The sequence below is a fragment of the Triticum urartu genome, chromosome 5A (genome assembly GCF_056163025.1).
Source record: "Triticum urartu cultivar PI428250 chromosome 5A, HENAU_Tu73, whole genome shotgun sequence".
NCBI classification, from domain to species: domain Eukaryota; kingdom Viridiplantae; phylum Streptophyta; class Magnoliopsida; order Poales; family Poaceae; genus Triticum; species Triticum urartu.
The window spans coordinates 337,970,684-337,990,043 of NC_141877.1; positions in this window are offsets into that span (position 1 = coordinate 337,970,684).

The window sequence follows — 19,360 nt, forward strand, 5'->3', positions numbered from 1 at the left end:
GGCGGCGCGAAGCGAGAGGAGGCGAGGAGCGGCGCGGGCGGTGGACGGAGTATTTATGGAGAGAGGGGGGCGAGATGCGTGCGGGAGGGGCAAGGGAGAGGCGGAGGAGGAATCCGGCAGCGGCACGGCGTCCATGGCGGCGCGGCGGCGTGCCCGAGCAGGTCTCCCGCTCGGGAGGGAGAGGGGCGGCGCTGCTGGGCTGGGCCTTGGCCCGCAGGAGCTGGGCCGGCCCAGTCGGGGAAAGAAATTAAAAAAAAACATTTCTAGACAAATAAAAATAATAAAATCAAAATAAATAAAAATATTATATAGGCATATAATATATCAAAATTTTCAGAAAAAGATTTTCTACGACATGAACATTTTTCTAGAGTCAAATAAAATTCATACAAATTCAGATAAGACAAAGAGTGCTACTGGTCTATTAAAATCCAACAACAATCATTTTAAAAATACCAAAATGATTTCAAATTAATTTTTCTCCAATTTTCTAATGTAGGGAATCATGTTACCCTATTTTCCATATATTTTATTTTTGGAGACAAATAATTTAAATAAAACTCAAACAATTCCAAATTGTAAATAATTTCAAAAGGACTTTGAATTTAATCCTTGAAACGTCCAACTCATATTTCATAATTTGAAGAAGTCATTTTATCTCCTCTCATGAAAATCATTGAGTTGCTTAAAGTTTCCGAATTGGAAATATTTTCCAAATGAAATTCAAATGTTTTCAACACCTCTTGTCATTTAAATAACGGAGGAAGTCATGTCATCTTCTCTCCAGGGTTTCGTGATGAAAAAGTATTTGAATTCACGGAGAGCATAAATGCAAAAATAAAAGTTTGGGGAAGTCCTTTTATTCCCTCTCATTTATCTTTCAAAAGTTTTGAATTTCACTCACTTTCAGTCAATCAATCAAACAGTCAATCAAATCTATGTATTTATTATAACATTCCAAAATTTAGAATTTTGGGATGTTACAGTTTGAGAAGTAAAAAAAACCCGCATGAAACACACATTAATTGGAGACAGTTAGCGAGGAATGCATACATTGGATTTCAACATAAAGTGGTTTCAAATATTTGAAAATCCAAATTGATGGATACAACCTTATCAATCTGAGATCATGCCATTTGTAAACCATATTTATGTATAAATGGTGTTGTGCTTTTGAAAGTATATATGAAAAATGATGTATATAGAATGTAATTCCAATTGAAAATGGATCCCGCCCGAAAAAAATAGAATACAAACGGGATTCGAATTGAGTTGGCATGGTAAACGTGCACTCTGCAAAATTTGAACGAAGGGGGGAAAGTCACAGTAACCGCCCGAAACCAAAATCTGCGAGATGGAAATCACTACTGCCTATCCCTGCTACGCAAAGCCTATATGCTGGATTTTTATAGGTTTCAGTAGGGGTAGGTTTGTAATTTCACCCAAACGTGACGTAACCGCCTCTCACCCGGATTCATACACGGTGGGCGCCAAAACACAGTGTGTCCTCGACCGAAATCGACTCCCTCCCCGATTCATATTCATACACGGTGGGCGCCAAAAACAAACTCTCGTCGGCAAATATTCGGTGTATGCGAGATTACCGTCCTATCCCCAACCGACTAGTGTTGCTGTGATGTAGTAGAAATTTGAAACGGGGGCTAAGTTTGTAAATTTCCTCGCATTTGACAAGCGCGCCCTGAATACATGGTTTCCCCTTCCTCTCTACTTCCATTTTCCCCATTCGTACTCCGTGGGCGGCAAGACACCCTCTCCACCCCACCCTCCTCTGTCCGCCGCCGTCTGCCACCCCATCCACCGCCGTCCTCCTCCACCATGCCGGAGCTGATACCTCGATGCCGCCGTTGAAAGATCATGGATGTCGCCTAGAGGGGGGGGTGAATAGGCGTTTTAAAAAGATTACGATTTAGGCTTGAACAAATGCGGAATAAACCTAGCGGTTAATTTGTCAAGCACAAAACCTAAAGCAACTAGGCTCACCTATGTGCACCAGCAACTTATGCTAAGCAAGATAAGCAACTATGTGATAGCAAGATATATGACAAGAAACAGTATGGCTATCACAAAGTAAAGTGCATAAGTAAAGAGCTCGGGTAAGAGATAACCGAGGCACGCGGAGACGACGATGTATCCCGAAGTTCACACCCTTGCGGATGCTAATCTCCGTTTGGAGCGGTGTGGAGGCACAATGCTCCCCAAGAAGCCACTAGGGCCACCATAATCTCCTCACGCCCTCGCACAATGCAAGATGCCGTGATTCCACTAAGGGACCCTTGAGGGCGGTCACCGAACCCGTACAAATGGCAACCCTTGGGGGCGGTCACCGAACCCGTACACTTTGGCAACCCTTGGGGGCGGTCACCGGTACCCGTCAAATTGCTCGGGGCGATCTCCACAACCTGATTGGAGACCCTGACGCTTGCCCGGAGCTTTACACCACAATGATTGAGCTCCGAACAACACCAACCGTCTAGGGCGCCAAGGCACCCAAGAGGAACAAGCTCTAGGGTGCCCAAACACCCAAGAGTAATAAACTTCTCAAACTTCACTTCCACGTATCACCATGGAGAACTCAAACCGATGCACCAAATGCAATGGCAAGGGCACATGGAGTGCCCAAGTCCTTGTCTCTCAAATCCCACCAGAGCAACTAATGCTAGGGAGGAAAATGAGAGGAAGAACAAGAAGGAGAACACCAAGAACTCCAAGATCTAGATCCAAGGGGTTCCCCTCACATAGAGGAGAAAGTGATTGGTGGAAATGTGGATCTAGATCTCCTCTCTCTTTTCCCTCAAAAACTAGCAAGAATCCATGGAGGGATTGAGAGTTAGCAAGCTCAAAGAAGGTCAACAAAGGGGGAAGAACACGAGCTCAAAGGGTTAGGTTCAAAGGGGAAGAAGACCCCCTTTTATAGGAGGGGGAAAATCCAACCGTTATGTGCTCAGCCCGCAGACAAGCGGTACTACCGCTCCTGGTCCCGGTACAACCGGGACTCACAGTTTACGTGCAGAACCCTACCAGGCGGTACAACCGGGCGACCAGGCGGTAGCACCGGTTGAGAAGAACAACCGGACCAACCGCCCAGCCACCGCTCAACCACCGCATAGGAACAGAAGGGAGTCACCCCTGAGTGCGGTAGTCGAGCAGTACCGGGCCGGTGCAACCGCATGGCCTTGAGCGCTCGGGCGGCTAAGTCCTGAGCGGTCGAACCGCTCCGGACACCGGTGGTACCGGTATGACCGGACCAACCGGGCCACCACCGCCCGAGTACCGCATCAAAACAGAGGCCTGACCGGTACTTGGGCGGTGCCTGGCCGGAACAACCGCCCAAGTCTTTGCTGAGCAAGTTGGCGGTACCACCGCCCGGAAGCAGCGGTACAACGGCTGAGAGCTCCAAGCGGTACTACCGCTGGGGCACGCGGTACTACCGCTGGGACCAGACAAAAACCACTCTCAAGAAAACCAGAACTGCCATAACTTCTGCATATGAGCTCCGAATTGAGCAAACTCAAGCTTGTTGGAAACAAGACGACGATATAGTAAGAAGAGGCAGGGGAGGTATGCCAACAAATAGAGGAGTGAAACCTCCAACTGAGAAGAACCGGCAAAACCTCCAACATCGAAAACATCATAGAAGATGCATGTGAACTCCGTTTTTGATGAACTCGAGCTTGTCATCAAGATGACCATAAGCTCTAAGACTCACAAAGAGAACCAAACAAGAACCAAGAAAGATGATGCAAGGATGCAATGGTTTGAGCTCTCTACGAACGATACGATCAAGCTACTCATCGAGAGCCCCCCTTGGTAGTACGGCAATCGATCCTATAACCTGGTCTCCCAACTACCATCATGAGACCGGTAAAATAGAAAACCTATCAAGGGCAAACCTTTGCCTTGCACATGGTCCACTTGAGCTAGATGATGACAATCTTGACTCCCTCAAGTTGGACCACCTTTCTTGATTGTGTTGACTCGATGAAGACTAGTTGATTGCTCCCCCATACTCCACTATGGGTGAGCCACTCTTCCGCACATCTTCACAAGTCCATTATCACCACAAAGGACGGCAAGCTTCAAGCATTTGATCTCTTCGTGATGCTCCACTTGAACTTGCACACCGCAACCTAACCCCACAAACAACTCTCACGAAGACCATGGGTTAGTACACAAAGCGTAATTGACAATTCTTACCATACCATGGGATCACTTGATCCCTCTCGGTACATCTTCTGCGCTTTGTGAGTTGATCAACTTGATTCACTCTTGACTTAGTCTTGATCATCCTTGAACCTTTCCAATTCTCTTCATTTGAATGATGTCTTGAAGGTAGACATGAATGATCACACAATCTTCTTCTTCAAGACATGCTTGCAATAAGCTCAACTCTCACATGACCAATCTTTGGATAATTCCTTGAATAACACCTTGGTCGACACAAACTCTCCTTGAAACCAACACATGTACTCCAAGAAAAGCCTATGGACAAAACCTTCAAATATAACTCAAGGCAACCATTAGTCCATTGAGATTGTCATCAATTACCAAAACCAAACATGGGGGCTCCGCATGTTCTTTCAGCCGTCCATTACAAGAGATCGGCCTCTCTCATCCACGGCTTCGGACCGGGATCCTTGCATCCCATCCTCTCGCTTCATCCCCGCCGTCGTCCACTTTGTCGGCGCCGCTCCTATGACCATCTCGTCCACCGCGCCCCGCCGCCACTGTCTACCCTCATAGATCTGCTTCCACGCCGCTGACAGCCATCGCTACCGCAGCACCGTCAAATTCTCAACAGATGCGTACACAACGCCGCACCAGAGGTGGTACTCTTTCGTATCTGCTCAACTTATTTATTGCAGCAAGAAAATAGATCGGCACTGCTTTACTCTGATTTCTTGTCTTGGTTGTGAAGTTGCCTTTGTCCGGTTTGCACCTTCAGATCCGCCATGGCATGCTCAACACCATACTCACAATGCTTATGGTTTTCCCCTTTTATATTCCACACTAGTTAAATCACAGTAGACTAAATTTCAAAATTGGGTCAGTCGATTTTTCAGAGCTCGCCGGAGTTCGCCGGTGCGATCGAAGGGGCTCGGGTGGGGATGGTGGTTGTGGGGGGCGGTGGTGGGGCCTCGTCGAACGAAGAAAACTCGATGCGGGTGGGGGCGGGGGTGGGGGTGGCGGAGGAACACAGGCAGTGGGGCCGCTGGTTCGGCCGGCGGCCCGTGCGGTGTTCTGTCTAGGAAGCACAGTATGTTCCTTGTCAGGAAGGGGAGCAGGGACATCTGCAGTCAACAACTGATAGAGCTGGCAATACAACACTGTAATTTCCAGCCAGTTCCACTTTCCCGATTTATATATCCTGGTTATGGTGTACCCCTGTTATGTACACTATGGGGTTGTTTGGTTTGTGATTAACTTTGCCAAAGATTGCCACACCTAAGGTTAGGCAAGTTTGACCAACTTAAGTGAGTGTTTGGTTCAAGCCACATCTTAGGCAAGCCACACTTGGACCCCACATCATGTCATACACACAAAAAGTGTGGCAAGATTCCCTTAGGCTTGCCAACTTGTGACTCTCATTTTGATGAACTAACCTTAGTCAAGTTTGGCAAAAATGTGTGGCAAAGTGTGGCAATGCTAGTCCTAAAACCAAACAACCCCTATGATCTGCCTAGTTGCTGTGTGCTCTTGTTATCATGGTTTGGCAATAAACTCTCTATACAGTATATTATGAACCTATCATCTGCCAGCTATCCTTACTTCCGGAGCCTATTTTTTTGTGTACTTGTGCCAGACTATACAAATGCACGCACCATATTACAGCACACATGAGCTCTCTCATCAGAATCCAGTGATAGCACACAAGTGTTTACAGGGGCGCCCCTATATTAGAATATCATCTGCATTACAAAGATAATCTCACAACTATTTATGTTTTCATGGTTCCCAGATATTATACACAATTACAGTGAATATCAGAATCCGCGCATCAGAAGAATATTGTGGAACACTGCAATGACTTACAAAATTGGCAGCAAGGCATTGAGTGCCATTCTGGAAGCAATGAAACTCGTACACTCCCCACCTGTTGATTCTTGTTCAGAATATCATCCTAATGACTATTCTAACCTCGAGGACTCCAAGGCAGATGGCATGTCCTGTTCACCCATCAAGGTGCCTGTTCTAATTTGGCAAGGTTTTATTGATTGCACGTATCTTGCATATGTTGTCTTGCATTTCTTCTACTTTGTTGCACCGCCATCTGCTTAGTTTACTCATCATATATGTCGAGATGCCAAGCCCATCCATTATCAATACATATTCCATCTGTCATCATACCATATTTTTCCACTCAAATGCTGTTCTTGTGCATCAGACATCAAAAAGGAAGAGGGTGATTGCCGAACCTGAAGGAGCACCAGCAAAGTCCTTGAAAAACATGGTGGTGCCAGAGAAATTAGACAGCACCCCACTTATATTGGCTGTACAACCAGTGACACAAAATGTAGGACCGACTCCAGCAGACTGTACCCATACTTCACTGGCCACACCACTAGCCCCACCACACAGGACCTGCACTCCAGCAAAGGGTATACCGATTTCATTTGCCATAGCACCAGCTGTACCACAGAAAAATCCCACTCCAGCAAAAAGTACAACAAGTCCACCGGCCAAGACCTATCCCAACTGCAGAGACGACCAATTCCTGTAGATTGGAACCCCATTCCATTTATTCCCAGTTTAAAAGACAATGCTTTCAATGTTGTTAGGGACTATGTGCATATATTCCCATCATGGGAAGATTATTGTGAAGACAAACACCATTTTCACATCTTCCTGTCCAACTTACGTGTAAGTGCTATTATTCATGGTTATTATTTTCCTGTTTTCTGCTGATTGAACACATCAATGATTTACATTACATTGTTGTAACTAGGCGAGGGTCAATTTGGATAGTCATGACGAGAAAAGCTTGCTTGTGCTTTTCAAGGAAGCATTATAGAAGTATCGGTGTTACCTGAGGAAACCACACTTTGATGGCAAGTCTATAAACGAATTTCTGGTGAAGTCTCCTATGCTAAATTTAGAAGACATTGAATGGAAAAACCTTGTTATGCACTGGTCTTGTTCCCAGGATGTTACTGTCTATGAAATCACATGACAATTTGAACTTCTACTTTTCTGCATGTGCCTTACGGATCTTTTTTGCAGGAAATCTGCTTGAAGAAGAATTCCAGTTTGACAAGAACGACAGGATATCGCAAATATGCTGCCCGCTGCTTTGCTCTTGTTAGTACCTGTTGTCCTGTATCACTGTACTTGCATACATACCTGGTTCATTATGTGACAACAGTATGCATGATAGCTTGCTTATCAATTGTTCGCTCCAAATTATCTGATCTGTATGAATGGTTACATTACTGTAGAATATATCCAATGCCAATGTTTTTTAGCTCTGCATTGTTCTTGTAAGTACATGCTGTCCTTTATCAGTGTACTTATAATGACAGGTAGTTGTTCATGTACCATCACTCTGCAGCTTATTTTCCTTTGCCCTCCATTTTCTACACATCAGATCTATATTTACTCTTACCATAAGGTTGGTACTGAAGAAGTTTAGCTGTGCATTGCTCTCGGCTGTACCTTTTGCCTGTATCGCTACACTTACATTTATAGCTACTTGGTTATATAGCATCACTCTTCATCTTATCTTAAATATTCTCCATTTTTCGTATATTATCACATCTATATTTACTCTTTACAAAATGTAGAATAAAGGCAATGCTTTTCAAGAAGATTCTGTGGTAAACTTCTTGAATTGCCCCCCCATCAGCATGCACAAGGCCTTTATAAAGCATGTCTTCACCAATAATGTAAGTTTGTCCATCTCAAGCCTTCAAACTTTGTTGTATATATTTGGTTAGGCATGACTGCAAGAGCTGTTCATTTTTGGTGTTTGCATGAAATTGCTTGTTTAAAGTTTATTATATGTAGTTCATAAACAAAAGTTTGTCCTTTCTCAATTTAAGTTTTCAGTTGTACAACCAAGTTCCTTCTTCATACCATGTAAATTAAACTATATAGAGCAAGTGATCTTCTTTTGCACTGCATGTATGCTTCTGTTCTTCATCAGTAATCCAGTGGTGTGGTGAACCTACCCACTACAGCACAATGTCATATTCTGCAATGTCTTAACTATGAACAATGTCATATCATTCTACTATTATTTGAACCATCTCTTTATTTGCCAATCTGAAATGGTATAAATTGACAGCACACTAACCATTGATACTTATGAGTTCTTGATCTGTAATCTAGTGGTGTCGTGAAGCTGCCAACTCCTTCACAATGTCATTTCCTCCCATGTCTTGACCTGAACAATACCATATTGTGTTAATGCAAATTTAAAGTGTGTCACTTTATTCGTCAGTAAGAAATGTGATGAATTGTCAGCACTGATACTTTTATGTGCAAAACCTGTCATCTGTCTGCTTGTTTATCTTTCAGAGTGAGGAAGATATAAGTGTTGAACAAGCACAGTCTCATCATCTTGCTTAGCTGCTTGCGCTGCACCTCCCCAGCAGGCCTAACCTTTCCTGAACTCTATTGAAGTGCTGTCGGTTTTGTATATTATTTTGTCAGCGTGTTTATTTGCACTGGTGGCGATCTTTGATGCCCAGGATATGTAATCTGCTGTCTGCTTGTGCTTTATTATCATAGTGGCGAACTTTGATGCCTAGTGGATGTAATATGCCATAATTTCTTTATTGTATAGTCTAGGTTTTTTCTTATTCACGATGCTGCAGTTATTTTACTGTATATATATCCTGTCTTTGCAGTAAACCGGTCAAACCGTAAAATTACGGTACATAATCGGGCCGTCATGCAATCACGATGTAGGTTGGTCCTGAAACGTGCCGAACAGCTCACGGGCCGGCAGCAGCCCGAAATGAACCCCGGCCCATGATTGTGCGAATAAAATCACGGACTTTTAACTGGCCAAAAAATTGTCTCGGTCCTTGTTTGGCTCAATCAGATATCGGATGCGAGCAGGCCGGATGCAAACCGGGCCGTAGTTAGGCCCAACTATATGACGAGCTTTTAACAGGCTGAAATTAATATAGGGCCGAAATGTTAAACGGGCCCTTAACATGGCAAAACTAATATCAAGCCGAATTACTAAGTGGGCCTTTAGCAAGTGGGCCCAAAAGCATAGTGTCCAGTTGACGGGCCGAATCTGATATGGGCCATAATTGAGCCCAAAGCCTCTTAAAGGGCCGGACCTGATCTGGGCTGTAATTTGGCCCAGAATGTGGTAGGCCTTTAACGGGCCGGATCTCATATGGTCCACTATTAGGCCCGGAGCGTGGCAGGCCAATAATGGACTGGATCAAATATGGGCCGACATTTGGCCCAAAACATGGCAGGCAGTTAATGGGCCGGCCTACTAGGGTCCTCAAAATCTTGCGGGCCTACAGCTGGGCCGACCCATTAATGTCGGCGAAATCTCATGGGCCTTTAGCTGGGCCGGCCCATTATGATTCGCAAGAATCTTGTGGGCCTTTACCTGGGCCGGCCCATTACAGCACACAAAAATCTTGAGGGCCTTTACCTGGGCCGGCCCATAATGGCCCGCAAAATCTTGTGGGCCTTTAGCTCGGCCAGCCCATTATGGTCCGCAAAATCTCGTGGGCCTTTAGCTGGGCCGGCCCATTATGGTCCGCAAAATCTTGTGGGCCTTTAGTTGGGCCGCCCATTTAAACTTGTTGGGCCGTGCCATGTGTCGACGTATCATAGGCGCCCTATGTCCAGTGAGTGGATGACATCTGTCCCGACGATGAGCCGACACGTGTTTCCTCTAGCCAAAGATGATTTTACACGTGGAAAATCGCCATTGGTCGGGGCTGTTAACGGGTTATCGGATCCAAAACCCGACCTGATAGCTTACCGGCGTTCCGTTACGGTGGATGCCACGTGTCGGTCAGCCTTGACGAAAGGACTTCTGTGACGCGCGATTTATCATCATGGAATTGGACACTTCCATGATGATAATTTTGGTAATGTCATGGAACACTTCTACGAAATCACATGTATGACTATCTTGATTCTGTCATAAATTTGTCATGGATGTACATGCATGACAAAAAAAGCGACCTACTGTGACAAACACGTATCATCACGGAAGTGTATTTTTTTGTAGTGAAAGGGGTTGTCAATCCCTTCATGGACACTTGCAAGAGTGAGATCTGATAGAGATGACAATAATAAGATAACTATTTTTGGTATTTTTATGATATAGATTGAAAATAAAGATTGCAAAATAAAGTAGATGGGATACTTGTATGATGGAGAATAGACCCGGGGGCTATAGGTTTCACTAGTGGCTTCTCTCAAGATAGCATAAGTATTACAGTGGGTGAACAAATTACTGTCGAGCAATTGATAGAAAAGCGAATAATTATGAGAATATCTAGGTATGATCATGTATATATGCATCACATCCGAGACAACTAGACCAAAATGATTCTGCATCTACTACTATTACTCCATACATCGACCGCTATCCAGCATGCATCTAGAGTATTAAGTTCATAAGAACAGAGTAACGCCTTAAGCAAGATGAGATGATGTAGAGGGATAAAATCATGCAATATGATGTAAACCCCATCTTTTTATCCTCGATGGCAACAATACAATACGTGTCGTTTCCCTTTCTGTCACTGGGATTGAGCACTGCAAGATTGAACCCAAAGCTAAGCACTTCACCCATTGCAAGAAAGATCAAACTAGTAGGCCAAACCAAACTAATAATTCGAAGAGACTTGCAAAGATAAACCAATCATACATAAAAGAATTCAGAGAAGATTCAAATATTGTTCATAGATAATCTGTATCATAAACCGATAATTCATCGGATCTCGACAAACACACCGCAAAAAGAAGAGTTACATCAAATAGATCTCCAAGAGAATAGAGGAGAACTTTGTATATAGATCCAAAGAGAGAGAAGAAGCCATCTAGCTACTAGCTATGGACCCGAAGGTTTGAAGTAAACTACACACACATCATCGGAGAGGCCATGGAGTTGATGTAGAGGCCCTCCATGATCGATGCCCCCCTCCGGCGGAGCTCCGGAAAAGGCCCCAAGATGGGATCTCTTGGGTACAGAAGGTTGCGACGGTGGAAATAGGGTTTCATGGTGCTCCTGGATGTTTGCAGGGTATATGGATATATATAGGAGGAAGGGGTACGTCAGTGGAGCAACAAGGGGCCCACGAGGGTGGAGGGCGCGCCTAGGGGGGTGGGCGCCCCCCCCTGCCTCGTGGCCTCCTCGATTGATTCTTGACGCCCACTCCAAGTCTCCTGGATCACGTTTGTTCCAAAAATAACGCTCTCGAAGGTTTCATTCCGTTTGGACTCCATTTGATATTCCTTTTCGGTGAAACTCTAAAATAGGCAAAAAACAACAATTTGGGCTGGGCCTCCGGTTAATAGGTTAGTCCCAAAAATAATATAAAAGTGTAAAAATAAGCCCATTAACAACCAAAATATATAATATAATAGCATGGAGCAATCAAAAATTATAGATACGTTGGAGACGTATCAAGCATCCCCAAGCTTAATTCCTGCTCGTCCTCGAGTAGGTAAATGATAAAACCAGAATTTTTGATGTGGAATGCTTCCTAACATATTTCTCAATGTAATTTTTCTTTATTGTGGCATGAATGTTCAGATCCGAAAGATTCAAGATAAAAGTTTAATATTGACATAGAAATAATAATACTTCAAGTATACTAACTAAGCAATCATGTCTTCTCAAAATAACATGGCCAAAGAAAGTTGTCCCTACAAAATCATATAGTCTGGCTATGCTCTATCTTCATCAGACAAAATATTAAATCGTGCACAACCCCGATGACAAGCCAAGCAATTGTTTCATACTTTTGATGTTCACAAACTTTTTCAATCTTCACGCAATATATGAGCGTGAGCCATGGATATAGCACTATGGTGGAATAGAATGGTGGTTGTGGAGAAGACAAAAAAAGGAGAAGATAGTCTCACATCAACTAGGCGTATCAACGGGCTATGTTGATGCCCATTGAGGGACTCCTAGATTAGGGGGTGTCCGTATAGCCGGACTATACCTTCGGCCGGACTCCTGGACTATGAAGATACAAGATTGAAGACTTCGTCCCGTGTCCGGAAGGGACTTTCCTTGGCGTGGAAGGCAAGCTTGGCGATATGGATATGTAGATCTCCCACCATTGTAACCGACTTTGTGTAACCCTAGCCCTCTCCGGTGTCTATATAAACTGGAGGGTTTTAGTCTGTAGGACGAACAACAATCATACAATAGGCTAGCTTCTAGGGTTTAGCCTTCTTGATCTCGTGGTAGATCTACTCTTGTACTACCCATATCATCAATATTAATCAAGAAGGAGTAGGGTTTTACCTCCATCGAGAGGGCCCGAACCTGGGTAAAAACATCCGCCTAGACGCACAGTTTGGGACCCCCTACCCGAGAACCACCGGTTTTGACACCGACATTGGTGCTTTCATTGAGATTTCCTCTGTGTCGTCACTTTTAGGCCCGATGGCTCCTCCGATCATCAACGACGATGCGATCCAGGGTGAGACTTTTCTCCCCGGACAGATCTTCGTATTCAGCGGCTTTGCACTGCGGGCCAATTCGCTTGGCCATCTGGAGCAGATTGAAAGCTACGCCCCTGGCCATTAGGTTAGATTTGGAAGTTTGAGCTACACGGCCAACCTCCGCAGAGACTTGATCTTCGACGGATTCGAGCCGCAGCCGAGCGCGCCGCACTGTTATGATGGGCATGATCTAGCTCTGCCGCCGAACAGTGCCCTGGAGGCCGCACCCGCATTAGATCTGACCCTTAATTTGGAGCCAACTGCGCCAATCGAGGATGGGTGGTTGGACACTGCCTCAGGGGATGCAATCTCTATGGCGATCGAGCCGAACACCAGCCCTATTCTCTGCGAAGCCCGTGACTCCAAGGAGCCGGACTCCTCTCCAGACTCCGAGCCCTCCGCGCCCCTACCGATCGAACCCGATTGGGCGCCGATCATGGAGTTCACCGCCGCGGACATCTTTCAGCACTCGCCCTTCGGCGATATTCTGAATTCACTAAAGTCTCTCTCTTTATCAGGAGAGCCTTGGCCGGATTATGGTCCGCAAGGTTGGGATGCGGATGATGAAGAAATTCAAAGCCCACCCACCACCCACTTCGTAGCCACTGTCGATAATTTAAATGGCGTGCTCGACTTCGACTCCGAAGACATCGACGGTATGGATGACGATGTAGGAGATGAACATGAACCAACGCCTATAAGGCACTGGACAGCCACCTCATCTCATGATGTATACATGGCGGACACACCCAAAGGAAGCGACGACGAGGAACACAGGGATGCAATGAGGGATCGTTCACTTGAAAAGCAATCAAAGCGGCGATGTAAGCGCCGCTCCAAGCCCCGCCTCGACAGAGAAAGCAGCCATACAGACCCATCCATAGAGCAGGACGAGCCGGCGGACGACGAACATGCCTTCGAGCAACCGTCCGAACAGGGCAACTTGGATAAACAAACTGAACACCCCGTCCCCAGCGAAAACAATAGTCTGGACGACCTTACGCCGGATAGGCTCATGGAGCAGAAGAACCTCCACAAAAGGCTCGTCGCCACTGCGTGTAGCCTGAAAAAGCAGAAGCGGAAGCTCAAAACTGCGGAAGATGCATTCAGAATCAGATGGAGCAAAGTACGCAACACCGCAGACAAATATGGCGGCAGTCGCCGCACAAAAAGCTATCCAAAGTGAAAGCTACTGCCTGAATTTGATGAGGAGGCCTTAGAGCCCCCGTAGTCAAAAAATAAGAAAGCCACCCGGTCAGATAGACGACCGCATGGCCAGCATGGAGCGGCAAGCGGCGCCGCACACAAGCCGACACGCGATCCACCAAAGGATCCGCATCAAAAAGATGGCCCAGCCAGATCTATCTACGGGCCAAGAAAGCAAGCTCTAGTAAGCAATGCAACACAAAAAATATCCGAACATCACGGCACACCCAAATACAGGGGTGCCGCACACCCCCTATGTTTCACCAATGAGGTGCTGGACCATGAATTTCCAGCGGGATTCAAGCCCGTAAACATAGAGGCGTACGACGGAGCAACAGACCCTGGGGTCTGGATCGAGGATTATATCCTCCACATACACATGGCCAGAGGAGATGACCTCCATGCCATAAAATACTTACCCCTCAAGCTTAAAGGGCCAGCCCGACATTGGCTCAAAAGCCTTCCCGAAAACACCATTGGAAGTTGGGAAGAGCTTGAGGATGCTTTCCGGGCAAATTTTCAAGGGACCTATGTCCGCCCTCCGGATGCAGACGATCTCAGTCACATAACTCAACAGCCCGGAGAGTCAGCCCGGAAACTCTGGAACAGATTTCTTACTAAAAAGAATCAGATAGTCGACTGTCTGGACGCCGAAGCCCTAGCAGCTTTTAAGCATAACGTTCGAGACGAATGGCTCGCCAGACACCTCGGCCAAGAAAAGCCAAGAACAATGGCCGCATTAACAAGCCTCATGACCCGCTTTTGCTCAGGAGAGGACAGCTGGTTGGCAAGATGTAGCACAAGCGACCCAAGTACATCCGAAGTTAGAGATGGAAACGGAAAACCCCGACACAGCAAGGACCAGCGCCGGAATAAGGGAAACAGCCCAAAGAGCATGACGGTCAATGCCGGATTCAAAAGCTCATGGCAGAATCAGAGAAAGCCGCCCCTCAAGGATAACAGGGACGAGCTATCCAACTTAAACAAAATCTTGGACAAGATATGTCAAATACACAGTACTCACGGGAAGCCTGCGAACCATACCCACAGAGATTGTTGGGTTTTCAAGCAATCCGACAAATTCAACGCCGAACACAAGGGGCTCGACACACCAAGTGAGGACGATGACGAACCCCACAAGCAGAGCACCAGGAAACAAAAGGATTTCCCACAAGAAGTCAAAATAGTGAACTTCACGTGACGAACAGAATGGCGCCAACAGAGATACGCGCCATACGGCCTATCCCAAAGGAGTCTCGCCAATGGTTGTTAAAACCGATCACCTTCGACCATTAGGATTACTCTAGAAGTATCCGAAACGCAGGCTGGACTGCCTTGGTATTAGATCTAATAATCGGCGGACTCCACTTTACAAATGTCCTGATGGACGGCGGCAGTGGTCTAAACCTGTTATACCAGGACACGATCCGCAACATGGGGATAGACCCAACCAAAATTCGCCATAGCAAAACCTCCTTTCAAGGGGTAACGCCAGGCCCGAATGCCCGTTGCATGGGTTCTCTCCGGCTAGAAGTTATGTTCGGCTCCCCCGATAACTTCCGTCGCGAACAGCTGACTTCCCACATCGCCCCATTCTCAAGTAGCTATCAAGCACTGCTGGGACGTGAAGCTTTCGCCCGCTTTAACGCAATACCGCATTATGCATCTCTTACGCTTAAGATGCCCGGTCCATGAGGCATCATCTCATTAAAGGGAAAACATTGAGTGTTCCTCCCGCGCGGAAGACAGTGCGGCTGCCTTGACGGCCCCACAATAAAGCGGCTTCACCAGCCAAAGCACCTAAACAGGTCATCAAGACCACGGACATGGCTAGACGAGTCCGGCATAAACATACAATTGATAAAGGCTTAATAGCCGTATACCCCTGTACTAGGGGCTCCGCATATAAAACAAGAGATAATAAAGCTCAATTTTACCCATTTCGATTTATACTTTGTTTATTTAGTATAACTCATGCTCGGCACGATCTTTCTTCAACTAAGTTCCTCTCTTTTACAGATGAACACCGTGCTACGCCTGTCCAGGATACGGCACAACGGAGACACAGGCGCAGACGTGCAGCAGGGACCCGTTCCAAGGATTCTTTTCAGATTAAGACCCAGCGTAAACCTTTTTTACTATCTCTTGTTGATACACATCCCCTGGTTTCTTGGTATAACCAAGGAGGAGGCTGTCGTTTTGGCATGTGGCCACGTCAGAGTTTTGCGTGTACCTGGACACTAGGGGCTTATTACTAAGGGCGTTATCCCGCCCGCCCTCATAAAGACCGAATACCTTAGGGAGTGTTCGGCATCGCGAGTTTGGCCTTATATGCATCAGCTCCGAATCATGTCTTTGGTCAAATTTTGGGTTTGCCCGGCTCCTGTGTTTTGCTACCTTACGGTCCGCTCTATCGGCTAAGGCGGCACCATGAGAACTACTGCGATTGTGCCGCGGTTCGGCCAGGCGAGCACCTTAGTAGAGAAAGCCGAAAACTGACTGCCATGATATAGCGTGAGACTGGTCAACCACTCGATGACTTATCGGAATCTTTAGGATTCCTCCGCATTAATGAAGGGCTGCTTCCCAGCCAGGCACATACGCGCCCCGAGTTTGGGCGAGCGCAGGCGCCACCAGGGGCTATATAAGTAGCCTCACTGTCAAACTCCTATGGCTAAGTGAAAGTGATAAAGCATCATAGTCCGATTGCCTAGTTTGCTGCGCTATCACCTCCTTTGTAGGACCAAGACGTTGGATCAAGTGTGAAAATGTGCCTTTTGCGAACACCCCAGCATTATGTGCGTGGGGGCAGAAGCCGACGACTGCCATCTTTCAGATTATATATACATATATGTTAAACGGCCGCACAGGAGGTATTATAATACTTGCAGGCACAAGTATAAAAAGCTTCTACAATTTATCAAAATATTGTTTTACAATAATATATGCTATTCGAATATAGTATCCTTCGAGCACTGCGTCTCTATTAAACGAGCGCCTTGCAGAACTTCCTCAAAATAGTGCTCGGCAGGTACTCGGCTTCCATCCGAGTCTGGGGATGCAATAGCGGTGGCCTCCATTTCCGCCCAGTATGCCTTGACACGGGCAAGAGCCATCCGCGCACCCTCTATGCACGCTGACCTCTTCATCGCATTGATATGCGGCGCCGCACCAAGGAACTGCTGCACCAAGTTGAAATAACATTTCGGCTCTAGCCTCTCTGGCCACAGATGACTCATGACATACTTCATGGTGCGTCCGGACAACCTATTTAGCTCGGCCCATTCGGCCAAATGATCGGCTAATGACAGTGGATGCTCCGGATTGGGGAACTGCGACCAAAAGAGCTTTTCCACTTCGCGATCTTCTTGATCTCGGAAGTGTTCGGCCGCATCTGCGGCACTCGCTGCCAAATCCAGATAGGTCTCCGCCGTACTCCACATCCGATCTAACGGAGCATGTTTAGGATCACAGAACTTCCTCCGCAGCATAAAGGGCTTTCCAGCCGCGATCTCTCCGGCCTGACGCAACTCCTCCTTCATAGCTCTCATCGTAGAGCGAGCATCCTTGGCATCGGCAATGGCCTTCTCCAGGTCCGTCTGTTCCGCCTGATCTTCTTTTTCAAGAAGCTTGCAACGGTCAGCAGCGCTCTTCAGCTTCACAGCCATCTCGGCCATTTCCTTCTTACTTCGGCAGTGAGCAGCCTGTTCGGCTTTCAGCTCTTCAATTGCCTTTCCGGCAGCCGCATCACTTTTCCTGGCTTGCTCCTTGGCTCGGGCAAGTTCCGCCCAAAGATTCTCCATGGCAGCAGCACCATCTGCATCAAGCGCACACATTGTAAGATACTAGCATAAAGCTCCTCTTACCAGGTGCCGCCGGAGTAATTACATACCTCGTGCCTCGTCAAGCCGCTTGTTGACAAGCGCGATGTCGGCATCTGCCACGTCAAGTTGCCGCTTTAGCTCGGCAAATTCATCAGCCCGGCTGGCCACCCGACACTTCGCCACCTACGTATGAAGGCAGCATATTAGACCTGGGATTATGATCCTCTATGCGCCTTCACTTTTGACAATGCACAGAGTCTCAGGGGCTACTATCTACACAGGGCGCATCTTATTTATGCGCAATTGTCCAAAAAGGGTACATTATTTCGCGTACCTCAAAACCTGTCAGTAAACTCCTGACGGCCTCGTGCAATCCGCTCTCCGCGGATGAAATCCTCTCAATCACCGTACCCATCAATGCACGGTGCTCCTCTGAGATAGATGCTCGCCCTAGCAGATCCTTCAGCTCCTCCGACCACGCACCAGACGGTGCCGGACTCGTCCGATGGCCCTTTTCGAAGGCCGGACGCGGAGGGCTTTGGGGGGCCATATGACTACCTTCCGGCCCTGCCGGATTCGGAGAAACCCTCCGCGACGATACCTCAGGGTCGCCCGCCTCGCAAGGCGGTACGGCAGGGGGAGGCGTTCCGCTCTCCATCATCTCCGGAAGAAGATCCCCCGAAGACGAGCTTTGCTGAGAAGGGCTAAGGTCCGAGCTACAAGGTAAATTTTTGATTACTCTTCTCAGATATAACGCAAGGATTTCTCTCATTTCTTAAAAAGAAAAACTCCTCTCTACTTACGGCTCAGTGGAGGGCTGATCCCCTTGAGGGCATAATTCGGCTGAAGTATCCCCCGGCGCAGGACCCTCTGACGAAGATTTCTTCCCCCGCTTTGAGGCCATGGTCTCCGGGTCGTCAGAGGCGATCCTCTTCTTCCCCTGAGGAGAGGAATTTTCGATTCCTTCCTTCCGGACAACCTCCTTCGAGGAGGCTTTAGCTTCCTTGTCCCCTCCCTCGCTTTCCTTCAAAGGCACAACCTCCAACATCCTGACTAGCACGGGATCCGGCTTGGTCTCGGGGAGGGGGGCCGGACACCTGATTAGCTTTGCTTTCGCTATCCACTCCTGTTTAAAGGACATCTCTTTTAGGGGCAATTTTATGATAAATATACGGATAGCGAGTCCGGGCACAAGGCTACTTACTTGAGTATCCGGGCGATTGCAGCTCAGGCCTGCGTCCTCGGTCAAGTCTGGACACATTGCTTGTGATCCGAAGAACAATTTGTACATCTCCATGGGCATTGCGCCCATGAAATGGTGGAGAGCTCGTGGTCCCTCCGGATTGAACTCCCACAGGCGAAGGGGGCGACGTTTGCCGGGCAAGGCTTGGCGGATCAACATGACCTGCGTCACCACGACCGGGCTAATGTCTCTTTCTAAGAGATCTCGAATGCGGCCCTGCAACAAGGGCACGTCCTTGGATGGCCCCCAGTCCAGTCCTTTATTGGCCCATGACACTAGTTGTGGTGGGGGACCCGAGCGAAAGGCAGGTGGCGCCACCCACTTGGTGCCCCTGGGAACGGTGATGTAAAACCACTCTCGTTGCCATAAGCCGGACTCCTCTTGAAAAGAGCCCTCAGGCCAT